This window comes from Wasmannia auropunctata, unplaced genomic scaffold (genome assembly GCF_000956235.1).
Source record: "Wasmannia auropunctata unplaced genomic scaffold, wasmannia.A_1.0 LD286321.1, whole genome shotgun sequence".
In the NCBI taxonomy this organism is placed as follows: domain Eukaryota; kingdom Metazoa; phylum Arthropoda; class Insecta; order Hymenoptera; family Formicidae; genus Wasmannia; species Wasmannia auropunctata.
The window spans coordinates 50,888-72,602 of NW_012076569.1; the positions used below are offsets into that span (position 1 = coordinate 50,888).

Below are 21,715 nucleotides of genomic sequence, written 5' to 3' on the forward strand. Positions count from 1 at the left end.
AAAAACTTGAACAGATACATATTAAACAAAATTTGTTTATATCTTCCGTTTTTTAAGTTTTTGTATTATATTCTTTCGTACCTTTTGTTTCTTTGTTCCTTTCTCAATAAAAAAATGTGTTCATATGCTGCAAGTGCAATATAAATGTTTGCACTGACCAATTAAATTTGAATTAATTTAATTGCGTATACGCACACATACGTATGTACATTGCATATGTTTTAACAAATTATATAATTGCATGTGTTTTAACAAATCGAATGTTTGCACTTTTGCAAATGCTCCGTAGAACAAAGACTATGCTTTTACGATAAAGCTCGCACTGATATTTAATCATATCGCTTGTCGATAAAAGAATTATTTTTCAATATTATCTTGATAGTTATAGGCGTTACTTAAACTAACTTGAGTCTCTCGATACAGCGCGATATAATCTGTGCACAAACATTTACTCTGCTTCAAGAATAAGAGAGGGTATACATATAAATAAATCGGTGCTTTATCGGTTCTTTTGATACTTTAATTTCATTTTGAAATTAAAAAAAGAAAAGAATTACTAAGTGTACCAATTTTTTTTTAAACACCCGATACGGTTGGCTTTTAATACGTACGGACGACCACTGGTATAAGTAGTGGAAATGCATTGTAGACTGCGTCAAATGGAGAGTGCCGTATATGTATAATTGAAAGGCTGACACAGCGGATGACTTGAAGGAAGTTGCAGTCATGATTGGCCTGCATAATGAAGAAGCTCGAACGCCATTATACCCGATGGCAAGCTTAAAGTTCCAGCGCCAGCCAGATAGGTACCTCGTGACAATCCTGAAGCGTTGCTCCGTTGAGAAAGCAATCCCTGGGAAAGTTTGTTCGGGTTATCCCGGTCTTCGGTGCGGATAAAACGGTGGACTGCGTATGTGTTTGCATAATTTTCTCCTTTGCAAATTCGTCTCTCGAGAGTTAAGGTACTTTGAAATTGCATCGATGATGCGCGAATGCATAATCCGGTCTCTTCGCGTCGGCATATCGCGATTGTTTTAAATTAATAAAACGAATTAACAACATCACCTCGCGCAATGTTCTCAATACGTTTCAACAGATACGATTATTAGGACACTTGAGCGTCTAATTATAAACATTTAAGAAACATTTTCAGCAGAATTTCGAACATTATGTGTGAGACAACAAGATAAAATTAAAACAGAATATCTGATAACATTTCATAGAACGTTTATAGCAATTTGATTAATCATGCAAGCAATATGTTTCATAAATGAAATTCGTCGAATGGATGAAGGTGCGCTTTAAAATTCAAATACAGTTCAAAATTAAACGATCTTCGAAGTATAATGCTTATTAAACTCACCGATAAATCGAGTTATCATTAGATAATAAATTTTATCGTTCTCTTATCAGATGTCTCACGAAGCAAACTCCAGTATATTTGCGGCTTAAAAATGTATACCGCGCAATAATCTGGTATTGAAGAGTTCTGCGAATCGTTTTATCTCATAATTATATGAGCATCATAAGTCAGATAATAATTACCATTCAAATATTTCTGCATTCAAAAATCAATAAAAATTGATTAACGCGTGATACATTGGTCTTTTTATTTATCGTTATGAGTGCTAATTAATCTTTTATTGCAGGTAAATATATTGTGATAACGTATTTCTTATGTTCTTGGACATGTATGTCTTATTCGATAATTTCTGTTTTGCTGATCTCCTTTCGCAGTATGCCGCGTCAACTTTCCGATAAGATTCGATATTACGACTAAATCACGACTGACCAAACAAGAATTAATTTCCTTGGATTCGTATTATAAAAAGCCAAAATGTCACTCTTTCCGGTTGTCAATAGTATGAAATCGCTAATATCTCTTGAAATAATCTGTTCGCTAGATCTTAATCTATACCATAAATATCTTGATGCGTGTACTTTATGATTCAGACGAAAAAAATAACATGGCAGTTCGATGACGTATATACACATACACGTCTCATCTTGGGAATTCCCGCGTTTCAATTTTATATTCATCTTTGTCTACGATAAAGAAATAATAATATACAGGGTGGAGACTAAGTAATAAAAGATTTTAAGGAATAATTTCTCACACAAATTCAAGACAAAAATTTCATACGTCCGAAACGTTTTAATTTCAAAAATACAGGGTGTCAAAGCTAAAGAAAAAATTTCGCTTTTTTTCAAAAATTTCGAACACTACTCATAAGTTATTTTGAAACTTGAAACATACACAAAAATCTTTTACATTATTTAATATCCACTCTGTATATATACGTTTATACGTACGTCAATATTTTTTAATTTTACCGTACTATTACTGAAATTAGAAATAAATTCAATCCTACCTCGAAACAAACAACAATATTTCCTGTATCTTCTATTTTGCACTGCCTTCGTTTCACACACGGGCATGTTATTCACGCGCTGGAGAAATGCAAACATGAACCATGCAAATAGAATTACGTTTGCTTGATCGTTTTTGACTTCCATCGAAAACTGCGCAATGTAACAATTCGTTTGTTCAAAAATCTGCCAGCGAACTGAATTGTGTGTGTGAGACTATCCATAGCAAAGATTTGCATTTTTATAGTTTTTTTTAATCATTTGTACCCTAATAGATATTTGGAATTAAAGCGGTATATACAAAACAAAAAAAATTACTATATACAAACATATTATTTTAAATCGTACTTGCTTGAGACAGCTAATTCATAATTCTTATATAAACATATTTATAAAATTTGCACCAGTTTTTCAGTATTTCTGGATATTAATACGTATAAGTTTTATCGTGATCAAATTCCGAAAAGAGTTATCTTAAAAAGTTATAACAAATTATGCACTAATTTTATTTCATTAACATTTAGTACATATCTATACAAATAATACATGGCAGTTTAAATGAGGATAAACAAAATCTGGCAGCCGTTCTAGAAAAATAAGACATAATGTAAAACTCGCTGCTTTGCTCCCAGAATTCTGCTATTATTTTCTTCATCCTCTCTTTGGGACTTCAGAACGATATTGGTATTTCCACACTGACTGCCTCGGGGGTCGATCTAGATATCGTTTCAACATTTACCCATAATCGACAATCATTCGCGATGAACAACTCGATATCAAAAAACGCTGTTGGATACCAAAGGACGGGAAAATCCTGTTAAAATTAACGATCTACCTCGTATCAGACTGATATTCGATCTTGCATAAACTAGTAATAAAATGGACATCCTTGCGAAGATGAGAATTATTATATTCTTTGGTCGCATTATCCTTCCGTGACGTGCACCGCACACAGGCGAAAAATTTTCATAAATATTAATAATTGTTTTGTTTCCACCAACTTAATAAAAAGAAATTATCTCCCGTGTGTTCTTTTGATGTATTAATGAGGCAACTTGAGATTACGCTATTAAAAGTGCCCGCCTCTTTCTTAACTATTGTAATATCTCCATTATACCGGCTACAGCTTATACAAAATTGTTTACTAAAGAAATAATCCGATGCACGGCAAAATTTATTGCTGCTAAATAAAAGTCTAGGTTAATTCACTATCCTAGGAAAATTATTTCTTTCCTTTATCAAGCATCTAATTTAAATAAAACTTTTTTACGTAACAGACGACTGTAATCACTTTTGTTTAACACGAGGTTTTCTTTGACATCAGTTTTTTGAATTTTTAATCGTGTCGGAGAAATATAACATAACGTACAAAGGTCTCTCTTGCAATGCACTTATACAATTTTCATTCAAAATCCTATAAATGCGTCGCGGAATTTCCATCGCGTTTGGAAATACGCTCTAAAAGCGACCAATTAATTAGCATCAACTTTCGATTCAAGCGGTCGTTCGGCGGGGCTTTCTCGAGTCTCCGTCGTCATGACGAAATCAAATCAAGATCCGCAGATCGCCGGTAAGGACGAGGCGACGGTGCTCGAGCAGAAGGAAGCGACGAAATAAAAAGTCCAGCATTTAGCCGGGACCGAGGCCTAATTCAGTCAGGGCAACGAAGGCGAGTTTTGCTCTGAGGGCCTTTGCAAACTGTCTCCTACATCGCCTACCTTGCTTGCCCCGGTAACATCGATGACGGAAGCACGGAAATTCGATTATAGGACCGTTTGAAAGCCTCGTCCTCTCTCTTCTGCAGACGTTCCATTCGCGACGTGCATACGCGATTAAATACGCGATGTGCATATTGTATGGTGAGTAAAATAGCCGGTGTAGACACTGTTTGCTAAACTAATATTTGTAATATTGTTATATATTTGGATCATGTAATATTGTAAACAATTTTTGTCACTTTAAAAAAAGTTATATTTGTGGATACGATAAGTACATAATTAATCTGACTCGTATCGCGACTTATCGATTAGTCTATCGTTAAATGCGGCAATCATTGACGAATGGAAAGCAACATGTATTTCAATCGTAAATATTACTTAAAAATTTCATATTATTTATCCATAGAATAACGAGTTTAATACATGACATGTGAAAAATCGATACGAGAAATATTTTATACGTTTATTAATAATTTTAAAATCCAGCTTGGATAATTATTAGTTTTGTTTATTGAATGAAGGAGGAAATTTAATATTCGGAGTTGTTGAGTGTGTGCACTCTGTACCGCTTATGCAATATCATGTTATGATTTCCTGAGTGCTTGGCTTTTTACTGTAGTAATTGAATTGTTTGCGCAGCGTATATTTTATTATAAAATGTACTTTTAATTTTGAGCACTCTTTTAAAACTAAAATTTTCTTTATAAACTAAAGAAAGGTTTACACTTTGTTATCTTGGCTGTAACACTTCTACATTGTCTTTTGTTATTGTAATCTTAACCTGTGACTATTAAAATCCTTTTTTTTATTAATTAAAATGTTAATGTCTATTAAAATGTTACAAGAAAAAATCAATTTTTAATCTTTTATTGTCATTATTATTCTCGAATGCTGAATTAAATATTAAAAGTATTGAAGAAAGAAAATTAACGATATTTTTCCTCTAAATCGTTGATTTGATTTTTATTTTAATTCGGGTTTGATTATTTTAATGTATATTTTATTTTAATTAGATTAAAATTTTTAATATATTTACATACGAAAACATTAACTTCTCCTGCGCTAAAACAAAAAAGTCTTATTCACAAAATTTCTTTAATTTAGATATGCTATTATTTATGCCTTTGATATCAAAACATTTTTCTCAAATACGTTGCAAGAAAGTAAAAGAAACCAGGTTGACCTAAAAATCATAGCTTTCAATGCCGCATATGATATCTGATTTCTTCATTTTCTTCAGATGAGATGCACTTGCATCGAGTCGAGCATATTGTTAGAAAAACCTAACTTATATTGAAACGCGCAATATCTGTGCAAGAGATACGCTATCGCTGATAAATTGAATTTTAATACCGGTTTGTTACATGTGTTAAAAGTTCCAATATTGTTTCAATATTTAATTTGAATGTTGTATTAAAATTTAATATTCACACCTTTCTCTATTGTATTAAAATTTTATAAAAATACAAATAAAAATTCAGATACTATCGATTTACTATGTTATACATACGTACGTTCTATTTTCGTATACAATTTGGACCATCCAGATTTTCATTAAAAACAAATAAAAATATACACAGGCGAGTATATTTTTATTCCTGGAATTAATTTATTCGACCGGTCGGTCATTTCGATTAAGCACTGAAGTTCCAACGTTGATTTCGTCATTTCGCAATCGCGAAAGTCACAGCGGGGACTATTGCTAGTGTTAGGAGGAGTTAAGCACGGTCATGCGAACTACTTCCTTATATCTTTATCAGTTGCTGCACGGAGAAAGGGGAATCGTTCTTTAGCTGACCAGGGTGGCCTTTGTGTCTGTACGAGTAAATATTAGCGGAGGATGATGAGAACCCCTCCGCTCGGCTCCCACTTACTTTCTCCTTCCTCTTTTCATCGACGTCAAGCCCGCGCGGTCCTCCTCGCTCCGGCGAGGTCCGTTCATTCCGCCGCGACGTCATTCTGGAGGCTGGCTTTACCTGTCCTCTTCAAACCGACCGAAAATTCACTCTGATATTACTCCCCATTCAAGTGTGCACTCGCGAGGGCGCCTTTTCTTCCGCGTAGTAGACATCGCCGGTCAAAAACTGTATATATCCGCTACAGAAATCGAATTCGATGCTGTTTTGATGTAGGTTCTGTAATAATTAGTAGCAATGGTATGAACACTTGTGTCTTTAACTGTATAAACTATGTTGACAATAATTTTATTAGCATGAATAGAAGCATCCAAATAAATTCCTAATTAAATTCTAAATTTTTGCTGGCTTAATGTTTAACATATTTAAATATGTGTTCCAAAAGTATACATATATAGAAACATATTTTCTATTAGCGTAAGCTTCGAAACATTAATAGCATTAATAACATTAAAGTTGTCTACGCCGCTTGTGCCGTTTTGCTCAATAAAGTGCATGAAACGTGCCTGTCCCCACGGGCACACCTGTCTCATGAGAAGCGCTCGATGAAGATCGTGTGCGATTGAGTGCTGTGGTACCAAAATTAACCCCGGTGCACGGAAAGTACGGAATATAGCGTAATGACGTCACGTGCGACGTAGGTTCCGTGATGCGGTTCCTGGTTTCAGGTAGGTCGAATAGAAGCACAATCCGCGCCTTAATGCGAGCACTAACACGTTATTGTTCGCGTAGTCATTGCCATCCAAGGCCGCGACTTGGTTTGACCGTAATAATAAACGTTTCGATACTATGTGGGACAAAATAATTTTCTGCACTACATAAATATGCAAGTTACACATAACATATATATACACGTACGTAAAAACACTAATTTATTTACATATTTTTAAAATAAATTTAAAATAAATTAATAATTTTGCGGTACTTGCATTAATCATACAACCAATGATTTCTCTTTACCTGAGCTGGAAATTGGAAATTAAGATTCACATAAAAATATTATTTATTATTAAGCACCAAGATCTGCTTTAGGGTGCATTTGACGTTTCTAAAATTCATCTAGTTTGAACTATCGTGGTCTCGATTAAGTTTCATGTTAATGTTATTAATCTTTTATCTATTTCGCCCGATTATATTTTTTTCTTGGACGTCAAGCGCATTCCAAGGAAGTTCGGCCAAGATTAGAAACTCTCTAAGCAAGCAGATAACGATGACGTATTTGGCAGCAATGTCTTGCTTTGTATATCGTCTTACGTAGTACTTCAATGTTCATGACATCGTGATATTCCATTTGTTACTTCGTGTAATGGAGTTAATTTTGGGCAAAGGGGTCTGCTGTACATCTACATCAAAGTAAAGTAAAGGACACGCTAACGGAAGCTTTGTGTGCAGTGGCTGCTATCTGATACGGTTACTGCGATTGTGTACTGAATATACGCATTTTCCAAAGCTGTTCATTAAGAAGATTGATGCACAAGTACAAACTAACCGAACGAAATTTTTATAAAATACAGGATTCGTGCAAATTGTACGGTGCTGTGCATGACGAGTGTAATATAATAACAAAATGCGATGTTGTAATTAATCTAAATACGTAAAATGTTATTGTACTTCAATCTTGCACAATCAATATTTTTTATTTATCTACTTAATTTTATCTTTTATTCTCATCTTTTAGTTATTTTGTTTTTTAATGTTATAATTAAAAATATATATATATACTATTTATTTATTACATATTAAATATATAAACTGTAACAAAAATTATATCAATAATGAAAAAATAAGAGACAATAATTTTATTAAAGTAAAATAATAAAATTAATTAATAATGGCGAGTAACTTACTGTTTCTTGTAATACAAATCTAGTTTTAATTATAAAGATACAAATACTCTATACGTCTGTTTCTTTAGTGCTATTAAAAATTGTTATAAATCATCGTTATTGTTTCTTCTTGAACATTAAAGTTAATCATACAATATGATTTATAGCGATATGTTATTAAGAGTCTCATTAATAAGGATATCCAGATATTAATTGGGGAATGTAGCAATTAGACAATAACAAAGTGTTAAATTCTGATTGATATGTTTTAATGATAGTTCCCAACACCTCACTAATCGCTAGTTCGGTCTCGTTCTTCCGTTCTGTATTCGTGAAGTTGGTTCCAGCCGCTCATCCATAACACAAGTTCCGTAATGCAAACTTGCCTTTGACAAACTATGAAGTGTCAACGGATTAGCGAACGGCCGATACGCCGCATAATTCGGGGAGAGACGCAGCTGCAGGGAATATAAATTTGTGCGGCAAAGGTAAGACTATTTGCGGCTATTGCACCCGTTTTAATAAAGAAACTTGCCTTATAACTCGGTAATGGCTCCATAACGAAACTTACGAATCGCTGTTGCAAATAGTTGCCCGATGATTTCCACAGTTTCATCCCGCGGTTAACAATATTCTTGCGTGGAAGACTTTACCCGCGTTGCCGTTCCACAACAACAAAGTTATTATTAAGTTTAAGAATACTTTTGGGATTTTAGAAAAATGATTTTTACTCCTCTGAAAATGATAATTGCACAAACCTCTATCTTCTGACCTGTTTTATTATACATCTTATCGCGAATTATTATCTGACGTCCAAATGAGACAGAAGAGATATTTTAAGACATATAGACTTCTAAAATGTGTACAATGTATGTGTGCGTCCGAGACGAAAATATTTCGCAATAAATAATTAATATAATCAATATATATCTTTGTATTATACATGCTGCCGAATCTTGGTCAGCTGCAACTTGGTTTTATACAAATAGTTTCAAATTATGTATGTCTTATTGATTGCCTCTACTTTAAATCCTCTCTGCCGTTTTATTATGTATTATAGCAAAAAATAGTATTGAGCGTAGTTGAACTTTCTGTTATAATGCGAAACGAATTTGCAACAATACAACGTTTGGTATATTGTATAAAATGAAACATAATCCAGATAATCGAACACATTGACATAATATAGATATTAATAGACATAATCCCGGGCACATAAATCTCTCCAGGATAATATTAATAATTATGTAAAAAATTATATTCTAAACGTAACAAATTTGCTGCGACGGAATAAAACAAAATTTGAGAAAGATTTTAATTTTGCCCATTCTAACGCTCGTAGGTAAGGCGTACACTTGTATTCTGCGGTATTCGCGAATATTTCATTACGATAATAATAGGCTTCAAATGCGCTGATCGCACGACACCGTCGCGATCGAGTAGCTCGCCGTTAATCGAAATACTTTAGCGCCGCCGAGAGTCGCCGATGATTATGAGGGAAAGTAGGTGAATTGATAACGACTCCATGAGAAACGATTCATCCCCCTGTATACTGAAAAGTGCCGAACGCTCCTGCGCAAGCGTGTGTGTCGGGTCGGGGGTTGACGACGGTGCACGGCGTCGCGACGCTCGCCGGCGCTCACTTGAATCCTCGCCGCGTGTTCGTCGGGCGATTCGCCTTGAAAGACCGCGTCCGAGAAAGGAGAGGTTCGCCGGGGAGAAAGCTCGGCCGGCCCCGCGGTAATACGGAAATACATCGATCGCAGGATCGATGCTACGCGCGAGATCCATGTCGTCTCGACGATCAATCGAGGCACACGTGATCTGCGGCTCCTTTTCGTTAGATCGTCCGCGCGTGTATTCCACCGCGCGAGTACGTAATATCGCGCGAGAGTGCCGAGCGGAGAGCGAGTGAAGAACGGACGGACGTGGTCAGAGAACGCGGAGCGGAGCGGAGAACGAGACGCGCGATGGCCGGAGGGACGTCGCGCGCGAAAATGCCTCGGTGGATTGTGCCCGTCGAGTGTCCGGTGATTTAACGACGTCCACGACAAGGGCTACAACCCCCTCAGGTTTCGCTGCCGTCGCGGTTGTCGGACGTCCAACGAGCCCGAGCTTATCGCCAAGGACGATCGCGCGCGCTATTGTTGAACGCAGATTACGGTCTAGAACGATCGAATCGATTTGAGTGGACGCGGTGATCTTCTGCGACGGCGATTCGGATATACATGCGAGGACACTCAAGGAGTAGTGTCGACGCTCACGGGAGATTCCCGCTGAACTACGAGTGCTGCAGCCGATTTGACTTTGACCGAATCATCGATGTACCAACGCCGCGAAGCGATCCACGACCGGCGGTCGTCACGCCGTGAGGTGATAGCCGTCGCGTGCCGATCGCAAAACTTGGCGCCGACGCGTGCACGGAAGATGGAAGTAAGAACTCGCGTTCGTGCGTCCGCGTGGAGCATTAAGGGTTGAAGTTTCGGAGTTCCGGTGGCCTACTTCGGCTCTGTCCTCCGGACGGAGGGCGCGCGAGGTGAGGCTATAACTTGCTTACTTGTTGCCGTGTGTTCCGGTAGAGGGGGAGGGGAGGGGAGGGGGAAGGATATCCGATCGGTTACGCGAAGAGGATGAGATTTTGGGTCTGCACGTCGACGTTTTATTGTTAGGAACGAAGCGAGGATACTCGTTGAACGTGATTATTTAGAAAGGAAGCCAAACTCAAGCTCTTCAAGTCTTCTCGTTATATAATTAGAGATGCGAGCTATATTCTAAAAGGGTCTATTATTTTCAGATAAAAGATTTAGCAAAATTAAGTGTTTCTAATTTAAGTACGGGATGCAAGCAAATCTTGCTATTTTAGCTTCTTTTCTTAGGTTTTTTTTATCACAACTCTTGATTTTATAGTCTTCATTCGAAGACAACAAATCGACGAGTATTATCTCTTTGCGAGCATTTTTTTTAACAAGCATATCTGTTTGCCTGCGGATAAATACGAAATTATTATTCAGCCGGACATAATTAATAATAAAAATCAAATCATTTTTATTTCATTTTAACTGGTATATACATGTTACATTACATGTCATGTAATAGTGTGATGGAAAATGAGTTGTAAACATTTTCAACAATTATTTAAAATGCACAGCCGCTCCGAAGATATCCCCAAAAAAAGATATATATAACATTTGGTTCAGAGTATAATACGTCTTACGTCCAACTGATGTTATTCGCAATTGAGTTTCCAGCTCGCCGCACATTTGCAGTCGCGTTGTTGCGCTTCATATTTTGTTCATACCGCACGTTATGTCGTGAAATATAAATAGGCTACCGATATAATGTGACAGCGACGCTCTCGTAATCGGATTCGCCTTACAATAAAACATGCAATATAAGAAATATGTTTCGCGCATTTCGCAAAAATATTTCAAATATTCCAAACATCATCACGTTCGCTAGGTATTTCTACTGAAATACCCGAGAAATTAAAAAATCTAAATACGACTCATAGAGCATATATATTTGAGTATATACTTTTTCTATCTTTTATTTAAAATATTTTTTGTGTTACTAGAACTTTACTGTATTACCCAATTTATTAATTGCGTTTGAAATCAATTAAACATTTATTACACTTGTTCAATCTCAATCGTATCGCATCCATACTGTCGTCGCGAGATGAGAATCGCGTGGCTGTATCTAACGTTAGACGTATGGTGAAGGTGCGACGGGATCACAGGTTTTTTTAAAAGCATCCGCAAGCGTTACAGTCTCATGCGATCGCAGCAACTGCCGATGTAAACGAACTCTAGATCGCTTTATTCTGCTCGATCAGGCGGCATCGAGGTCGTGACTGACAGGCCGCGCGAGTTTCGAGCGGAAAAAAAGAGAACCTCTGACAAAATATGGCTGTCACGATTGTCCTGTGAAGAGGCGCATTATCTGTTTTTTCTTTTTTTGTACTTTCTCGTTGCCCTTTTTTTGTGCGATGCGATGGATGGCCATGACCTACGATCGACTGATCGCCAGAACCGACGAAACGCGATAGTGATCAGCACAAAATGTTGTGCCATTCGATTATCGTATATCGTCCATCAACGTTTACGTGAAGTCATTCCGAGAATGAAGTATAATGTGATTTATACTTGTCTAGCTTCTTATTAACATTATATAGTCGGTGTCAAATTGGTCAGAAGTTTTACAATTTAATTTTATTCACATTGAATTTATTATTTCAGTCTGAGATAATAATCAAAATAGCACTTGAAGAAGATAAAAATATAAGTCTTCTATTTCGGCAAATTATTAATACAGTAATTTAATAATAGTTATAAATACATTAATAAACTTAATGCTTGATAATTTAACGAGACTATAAACATATATGTACAAATTAGTGTTGCGTTAAATTCTGTTTCCTTTCTAAAGCATACATTCCTTAATTTGTTTAATCAGCAAGTGTCAATAAACGGTATTTATACGAGCGATTATCGGTAAATGATTGTGATTGTCGAAGGATTCTTGTTAGCGTGTCCTTTGCTCGCCTTTGGTAGGACGATCGATAAATATCGATTAGCTTATACTTTGTGGATACATAAACCTACACCTACATATTTTCTTGTCATGGCCATTTCATGCGATGAGTACTCATGGCCCGAGAGAAGAGCTACTTTCCCCGATAATACAATAAAATTATTAAAATCAATAACGTTGCATTTAACAGATGAAAAATAAAACAGGGGAACATTATATAAAAGCGTAATGTTGTATATATATATACATATTTTTTTTTTTTTTTTTTTCATAATCGTGCATTATATAAAATAGACAAATTTTAAGTTAATTTAATTTAATGCTAATACTGATTTTTAAAAATTGATTTTAATAATTTATCGCACAGTGAAACGTATAAAAGAAGTTTTAATATTTGTGCTTATAATATTTTTAGCACCGTTATCGAAAACTATGTCAGCTGAAATTTGTAAAATTTCTTCTGCAGTGATACGTAATGCAACACTTAAATCTTTTCCGAGGTCATGGGTCTTGAAGCCACAAGAGATTAAGGCAAGAAAGTTGCCGCTCCTTTTTATTAAATTACATGATAACTTAATCTGTCTTTAATTTAAGCCCGACTACATTTTTGGTAAAAATTTCGTGTCAAAATCACTCGATTGCTGTTGACAGTAAAATTGCAGCTACGCAATTTTATTGCACGTTATAGTGTTATATTAATATTTGATATGACGTGTATGTGAATCACGGGATTTGTTAAGAACAAAAAGTTCACATCTCTGGAAATATCCGCGTACATTCGCGAATATGAAAGTGATTCGATAAAATCTGTTTCGGCCTGTCCCATTGACGACCCTTGTATATCGAATATTCGAACGTAATATAGGATGTTGAAAGTTTTTATGCGCGCTGTTTGATGCTTGTATAATTTTTGATAACGACATATTTCATGTACAATATGTACATATTTGACAAATAAAATGTGTATATCTATATAAAATATCAAGATTCAGAGATTTGTATGCACTAAGGTAGAATAAAATCAACTTGGAAAAATACTTTCATAGTGATTATTAAAGACCATCCAAGCGTCTTATAATAATAAAGCCAGATTGTACGAATAAAATACCTATGATACACACAAGACAATTTTAATTAAATTTGATCTTAAAATAGAAATTCAATTTTACTTATTAATTATCAGAATATCTAATTGAAAATTGTTAAATCTCTCGAAAATACTGATAAACTGCCAAGTTTTAAAAACCCTCATTAAAAATGGAATCGTATGTAGAATCAATAGCTAAAATGAGGACAGTACGGTTTCGAGCACCTTATATGTTCATTAGTAAATACCATTGCATTTATTGCGCGAATTATACACGTGGCATTCTCACCCCCCGTCCCCTCCCACCGTTTAAACGCGAATCATGCACTATGAAAACCGTCGGTCGGTCCGAATTTCATTTAAATGCCGCATTTAATTCCGCATGCCGTGTCATAAACTATCCCGGCAATAAACATCACGCCGGAGAGATTCGCAGCCGTGAACGCTCGGGACGGGTTTGATTCCAAATGAATATTTCTTACCGACGACGGCGCGTATTTGCGGAACGGCTGTGCCGATGCTGTTAACGCGTCGCATGAGTGAAATATTAAAACGTTATTTGCGCTTCAGTTTAATCAGACTTCGCACTGACAGGGTCGTTAATATTGTACGTGACGGATAACTGGCGGTTTAAATATTCATCGACACATTGCGGTACAAAGTGCTCGTAGTACCGTGAGAAATACAGGGGGCGAGTGTCTTTGCGCGGAAATATGTGAGCATGACGAGCAACCGTGAACTGCTAATTTTGCGAGTTTCATGTTTAACGTGGCGTACTTCCTACACGAGACGAAGGTGATGAATAAATTCTTCCGCGGTATCTCCAGGCCACAAGAGTTGCTTGAATTAAATAACAATGAAGTCAGTAATAGTATCCTCTCTTATTAGGTATATTTAACTTATTGTCGCTAAGCGACAGATTTAATATATAAGCTTTACATCACGAAACAAATATATATGGTTATTCGCTGTGTTTCAACTTTCAACATAACGTACAGAAAATTTTTAATCCATAGAAATCTTTAATTTCTCTAAACAATATAATTTGTATTTTTATTCAAAATGATGAGACTACCTGAGACTTTGAACTGCACACAATCTTTTTGCAGAAATTTAATTATTAGCCTGCAAAAACGAGTGCATTAGAAAGGTTTGGTTACTTTGGTTGAGTATATTAGTAACGCAAAGCTGCATTTTTCATATCTAATGAGTTATTATAGCACTGCTTTCTTACACACACACACACACACACACACACACACACACATACTTTATATATACATATATAGCTCTCTCTCTCTATATATATATATATATATATATATATATATATGTCTTTGAATATTTGATTACCAATAAAAGCAAAGTAAATTGAGAGAAAAGGAAAGAGAAAAAAGAATTAAAATTATTCAAACTATCGCGTACTCTGGATATTAAGGTTTGAATATATACCTAACCATTCATCTACATATATTTCCACGGATATTCAATGTTCGTTTCAATCGAATCCCGCTTGAACTACTGGGGCACCGGATGTGGAACGTAAGGGGGTACAAAAATCGATGTATACTGGTAAAAGTTTTCGTGTCTCAGCCACGGTTCCCGCGAACCTCTGGTTCGAACGAGAGAAGACGAGATATCCGACGAGAAGCAAGCGAGAGTCAATTTGACCGACGTCGAAAACGCAATTACAAACGACGCCGGCGCGCGGTTTCGTCGGGCGCATCGCAACCGAATTCGTTTCGCGCGCGCACATTTGTGCCGTGAAAAAAAAATCGAAGAAAATAATTACGATTACCACGATATACCCGGGCGCGCGCGCGGCGCGACGGGGCACATTTCGCGAACTGGACGATAACGAGCACGAGAGGCGCCGGCACACGCCACCCTTCGTGAATCGCATTTAACCCAATACGGGAAAAGCGCGTCACGAATGGTCTCGGGAATAACAAGTACGGGACGTGTTCTGGAAAGAAAGAACGTTACGAATAGTCTCGTAAAAAATGATGTTTGTAGTGTCTGTATAAGAAGACATATTCCGTACATGTTTATCTTATCCATGCACAGAGAAAAGCACTGTGATATTTTAAATCGAAAATGGTACCGTAATCACTATGATATTTTACAGAAATATACGATTTTATATAAATTATTATATGATTCTATGTTAAAACAGATAAATGTATAAATAACGTTTTTTTTTAAATAATTTTCGTATGGATTAAAATATGGATATTTCGTTGCAAATGTCAACTTAAAACGTTGTGTTCAAGTTATAATATTACAATGGAAATTCGTGTCTCTGCTTTAGATTTTGATGACAAACAGTGTAATAATATCTATATTAGCTGGATAATTGAAGCTAGATAATTAAATTGCGAAAGGAGCTTACTATTTTGGGTTAAGAATTATAGAAAAGGACAAAGTAAAATTTAGATCGCTAATTAATATAGAAAGAATTTTGCAGAAAATACACATTAAGAATATCTACTTAAGTTTTTCGCCTTTGGCTGATACAGAATAGGCGTTATAAAATAGAATTTTATTCACTTCAAGCATACAAAATTGCCAAGAAGGGAACTTGATTCACAAATCTTAAAACTTAACTCACACATCCATTTATCCATCTTTCTTTTAATTTAACAAAACAAATATATCTATCTAGATTTACTTATTCTATAGCATATAGCCTTACACAGACTAAAACATAATTCGCTTATATTCTATGATATATTCTCTAATAGGTACTTACAGGATAGCGTTATAAAAAAATCACATCATGGAACAATTAACAAATGCCTGACTTTTCATTGATAGCACCATAGTGACGAATAAACTATATAGGTACATTTTGCGTCGTTATCGTTCGCCGCACGTTCACAAAACATGCATGGTGATAGTTGTTTAATTGCAAAAATTTTTTTCCTGCAAACACGACACGAGCAATTTTTTTAGATACCTAGCTTTTAGAACATTATTACATCGAAGTTGTATACGGTGGCTTCTCTCGAATGCGCGAACGAGCACAGAAGTTGTGTGATTTACGTAGGACATTACACATCATTTCACGTGATTGTGGACGTCGTCTCTTAAACGATTCCGTAAAGCCACAACTTGGATTCCAGAGGAATAGGAAACTAACTGCGCTTCTTTCAAGTTTTCATATCGCCGCGCAAATTGTAAATCGATAGTTTTGACTTTGAACTCTGGCTCTCGTGGGTATAGTTGATAATAGCTTACGCGCGTGCATATCGTAAGATACAACCTATCGTATACGTGTTTTCCTAGAAACATCGTCGATACTGATTTATGGTTAGTTCGAGGAGGGAGAATTCATGTAATCAGTATCACTAGCGCGTGTCCTTTGAGTTCAAAGCGATGGAATATTACGGTGCACCACGATATTCCTGGGTATACTGGTGTCGGTTGCTGAAGTCCCGAATAACCATAAAATTTTTTTCACGCGCGCATTTTTTCTTTATTAACGTGCAAATTTTTTTTATTTAAGGGTTCGCCGTGGTTTTTCTAGCAATGGTTTTCAAACATCCGGTACAACAATCAAAATTAAGATCTATATATTTTCAAAATTTAAAGCTATTAAATGAAATTACTTAATAAAATAAAACGTATTTAACAAGACACTCAGAAAAAAGTTTCGTATCTCGGAACACAAACCGTTTGTACAAAAAAAATTTCTGCAATTAGACGAGTATCGCCGTGCATGTTCTCGAACGTGCCGTGAATGATAACGACGAGAAACGTGGTGCTATCGATGGAAAAGCTTTTTGTTTGCTAAGGATTTGTTAACCGTTTAATCGTATAGATTTTCCATACTCACATTTTGATTAGAGATCAACCGAGAGTGTACTCGGCTGATTGTGAAAAAAAAAACGATTATTCCTTGACGTAAAACCTGATGTTTATTGAAACATCGTACGATTATTTGGAGTACACTTAATTATTATGGAATTTTTCCGTAATATTATTGTATACATTATGAAATATATATTAAGAATATCACGTACGCGTAGCAGCGAAATTACGACTGCGTTGAAATTATGTTAAATTACAAAGCAGAAATGTATGTAAATTGTAGTAATCCCCAGCATAATTAAAAGAGCAATTCTTACTCGCATATAAAACAGTTGTAAATTATTAATTCTGCAAATCACAAGTAAAACAAGAAGTAACAACTTACTCATATAGTTGCTCTGTCTGATGCTTCCGAAATCTCCACCTTATTTATTCATTGCACTCGTATAGCACAACAATCATGAAAACATAATTACAGTTATACGGACGTATTAATTATCAGAATAAAATAACAGAATGGCATTTTGCACGGAATTCCCGATAATCACACGCGATGAGTACTTATTATATTGTGGAAGTGTAAAGCGAAAAAGGATTTTACTCTGATTGACAATCATAAATTTCATAAATTAATATAACAGATAAAGTAGCGGAAGATTTTAATAAATCACAAATAATGTACAAATGATGAGAACGATAAACAAGTGCGATGTTATAAAATAATTGGGTAATTAGAAATACATTTGAATTTAAACATTGTAGGTATTAAGGATGTCGTCATCATTCGCATAAATAAAATAATAATTTATCGTTCCCATTTCCTGTCGCATCGAGTCCTGCGTGAAATGAATTAATCGCGCGAAATACTAACTTCGTTAAATGCAGCTAATGCATTTACAATTGTTAATCACAGGAGTTAATTAATCGTGTCAGCTAATAGTAATTAATCGTTTTTAGGAAATGATCGTATACCAAAATAATTAAGGCTATACACCTGAGTCTAATTTTTGATAAAATGTTAAAAGTATTCCGACATAACTGCACATTGACTATTCTGCTTCTTGCATTTTAAATTAATTTTTAAATACACGATTGACATAACACGGCTTCTCATTACTCAAATCGACTCGATCCTACAATTCGTACATTATTCCGTACATTATTCGTACATTATTATCAATTTTAAAACTGTAATCAAATTACATTTGAAACGAAAGTTTGAAGTACAGGATATATATTCGAATTCAAGCATCGCTGAAGAGACAATTATCGCCCCTGAATAATGATTTAGCATAAATTGTTTATAATTCTCATTCGCCGCATAATTCCATTTTATTTTTTTGATTCTCCAAAAGAATAAATCGTTTAAGCGTAAGAATTACATGCGAATTATTTAATTCTTTTGAAATTATCGTTATTGTTTAATTCTTTTACTTAATGACTAAATAATCGTTTGATTATTTCATTTAAATAAGTTGTTAAAAAATCTATTATTTAAAGAACAAAGATATTATCTTCATTTTATTCGAAGAAGAGTTTTGAAAATCTATTCAGCATCTAAGTAAATTCAGCACGTAAATAATTGTGCTCTTCTCAGTTTCCCGGAAAAAAGAAGATTAGAAAAACTACCAAAGTATACGTCCGCATATGAGCCTCTCTCGAGAATTAATTATTGAATTGCGAAGAACAGAAATTTAGGCCATGTCTCAAGACAAACTTTATTCAAATTTTTCATTTTAATCACGAATGCAAATATGACGTAACGAATATGAAATTGATTCTCAAGATATTTATTAAATCATGTCACGCCTCACGAACAGTTAAACGGAAACGCAATTGTAAACGCGTGGGCGTGAGAATATCACATTTTATGCATTGAGGAAAACACTCATATGAAATATCGCTGCAAACGGAGTTGACAATTAATTATTCATACGTATACACAAAACAGCAGAAACGCGCCCTTCGTATTGTTTTACAAGCGTAAATATCATTTTCTCTCTTTTTTTTTGTCGCAGCGAATGAGAAGCGAGCTCGCCAATTAGCAGGACTGTTTCAGAAATTGCGCGAAAACGCGGTTACCTGTGAATTTGCTCCGCGAATTATAAAACGTTTCAACGGGGCCGCGAGGTGGCCAAGACATACGGTAATTGTTCGCATAATTAATTCTGTTGCGACTCACGCTGAAGTACGACATTCTGAATGGTAGAAATATCGTGTGGTAGGCCAGTTCAAACGCACGCACGCGGCCCCGCAAAACGATTTCGGACCGATTAACTGGCGGATTCGCGCTCGCCCCGCATTGTCTACAGTCTACACGATGAGCGTGAGCTAGAAATGTCGGATTAACGGTGCGCGCGCGGCCGACGTATTGTTAGTTTCGCTATACACTATCGTGTTTGCTTGATTTCCACTGGCCCATGTAACATCCATAGAAATCCAATACCGGCCATAATGTGAAAACGCGTAGTAAACACATGTAGCGTGAACCTGCGAGTGGCAGCAAAACTGATTTGCAAGTACAACTATGAATTAACGCAATGCTTTTATCATAAGGTAAATGACATTGCGTTGTTCGTTTATTCGATCTGCGCGTTGCATAATCATTACACGATTTGTCCGAACCATTATCATCGCATCATGAAACAGCGATGCGAAAATTTCACGATATATATATTTGTATTGGTTGCAAGTTGTATACATTGGATTTATAAATATGTGAATTTTATTTTATAACAAAATATGCTTTTTTTATTGTAAAAATTGAAATTTTAATTCGTTGTAAATTAAATTTTAATTCATTTGGAAGGATTGAATTATTATTATAAAATCAAATAAAAACAAAAAAAATATGAAAAAAGCAGTTGTTCTTTAAAGCGTGTATTTAAAGCATTCATTTATATATAAAAATCTTATAATGCATTTTTACATATAAATATAACAATTGTTTAAAGGAAACAAAGCTTATCGCAAATTCTTTTGTGAATCTATAGTAAATGTAAAAAGAGACTGATCTTAATATGTATTTATTCATTTAACTCAATAGATGTAAAAGAATTGAAGAAAGTAATGGAAGTTTCTATGAGAACTCGAGAGCTCTTTCAGAGAAGATCGATTGTCCGTGCAAGAGAAAAAAGTACCTGATCGGAAAGAATATTTCTCGCCGTTGCGTATAGAAAATCCGTAGATCATGATATTGCGGAAACAGCCATAATCTCCAATAATTAAGTTTCACGTATAAACGACGAGTTTGGCATGTGGCCCAACACGCCAATTACTGAAATGGACACCCGATTGATTGATCGAAATACGCGGATATGTGTGTCGACATTGTTCTCGGTCAGCTCAGCAATCTATGTGAGCCGCTCGAAGGGTGTTTGGATTGCGAATTCTATCGAGTTCAAGTGAGTTGAAACCATTTCCTCGTTCGTTGATATCATTTCACGAGTTCCCCTCAGAAAAGCATTTCGCCGCTTCTATGTACAGGGAAAATGATTTTCTCTCTCTCTTTTTTGTTAATCCTTCGTTGGATATTGGATTGTGCGAATATGTATAATATATTCACACAATCTGATTTATTTATACAATCATTTGTATGTATATGCGAAGTACGCCTATGTATTATTAATATCGCTTCTTTCATATTATGTATAGGTATTTTGATTAATTTGGAATTTATTCAATTTATAAAATCAATATAAATGAATATAAGGGCTAACGAGTCTGACTACATGTCCTTGTCAATTACATAGAACTTTAATAGATGTACATATTTGTACATATTTTTATGCGTCGTCATATTTGTACACCTATTAAAGTTTTATGTTTGTGATTGACAAGGACATCTAGTCAGGCTCTCGTTAGCCTTTATATTCATTTATATTGATATTATATCTTTAGAGCCGATTACGTTTCTTTTTAATTTTCATTCAATTTAATTTGATTACTAGATTGTGTTGAAATTTCTACAGACAATTTTTTTATAATTTTTCAATCCTAAATACATATTAAATGTTTTGCTATTGTATAATTTAATTTAACTAATCAACTAGAAATTATAATAGATATTATAATTTAAGAACCTCGACATTAATATACTTTTCAAATAAAAATGAGATTTCTGCAAAAAACTTTTATTTATTTATTTATTACGAAAATCTTTACTACGACTGCATTTGCACGTTTTGTACACTGAAGTATACGAGTTTTTCGACCAGACAAATAGTTTGCTAAAACGTATTGTCGTTTGGACAACTTTATTCCCTAGAATCAGCTTGAAATTTTTCTCTCAATGAAGAAAAAGATATATATATAAATAGACGTAATTCTAATCGAACAACCGCGGGGTTTCATCTCCGCCTGGATATTCAATCATCCGAGCTAGCGGCGTCAACTTCCTTCGTCTGGAACTAAATAGAAAGCTCCGGTCTTATAGAGACGAATTATTTGCAA

At 35.1% G+C, this 21,715-nt stretch overlaps 1 protein-coding gene across 3 annotated transcripts in view; it reads left to right on the forward strand.

The window, feature by feature from the left end:
- Window positions 1-9,506: 9,506 nt before the first annotated feature.
- LOC105461498 (probable muscarinic acetylcholine receptor gar-1) overlaps window positions 9,507-21,715 on the forward strand; it is a 38,843-nt gene continuing 26,634 nt past the window's right edge. The window contains exons 1-2 of one of the 3 annotated variants that reach the window (XM_011707995.1): window positions 19,112-19,819; window positions 20,310-20,667. The gene's annotated coding sequence lies outside the window, so the exon portion shown is untranslated. Of the gene's footprint in view, window positions 10,367-19,111; window positions 19,820-20,309; window positions 20,668-21,715 lie in introns of those variants that run through there. The other 2 variants (XM_011707996.1, XM_011707997.1) reach the window with 2 other exon arrangements.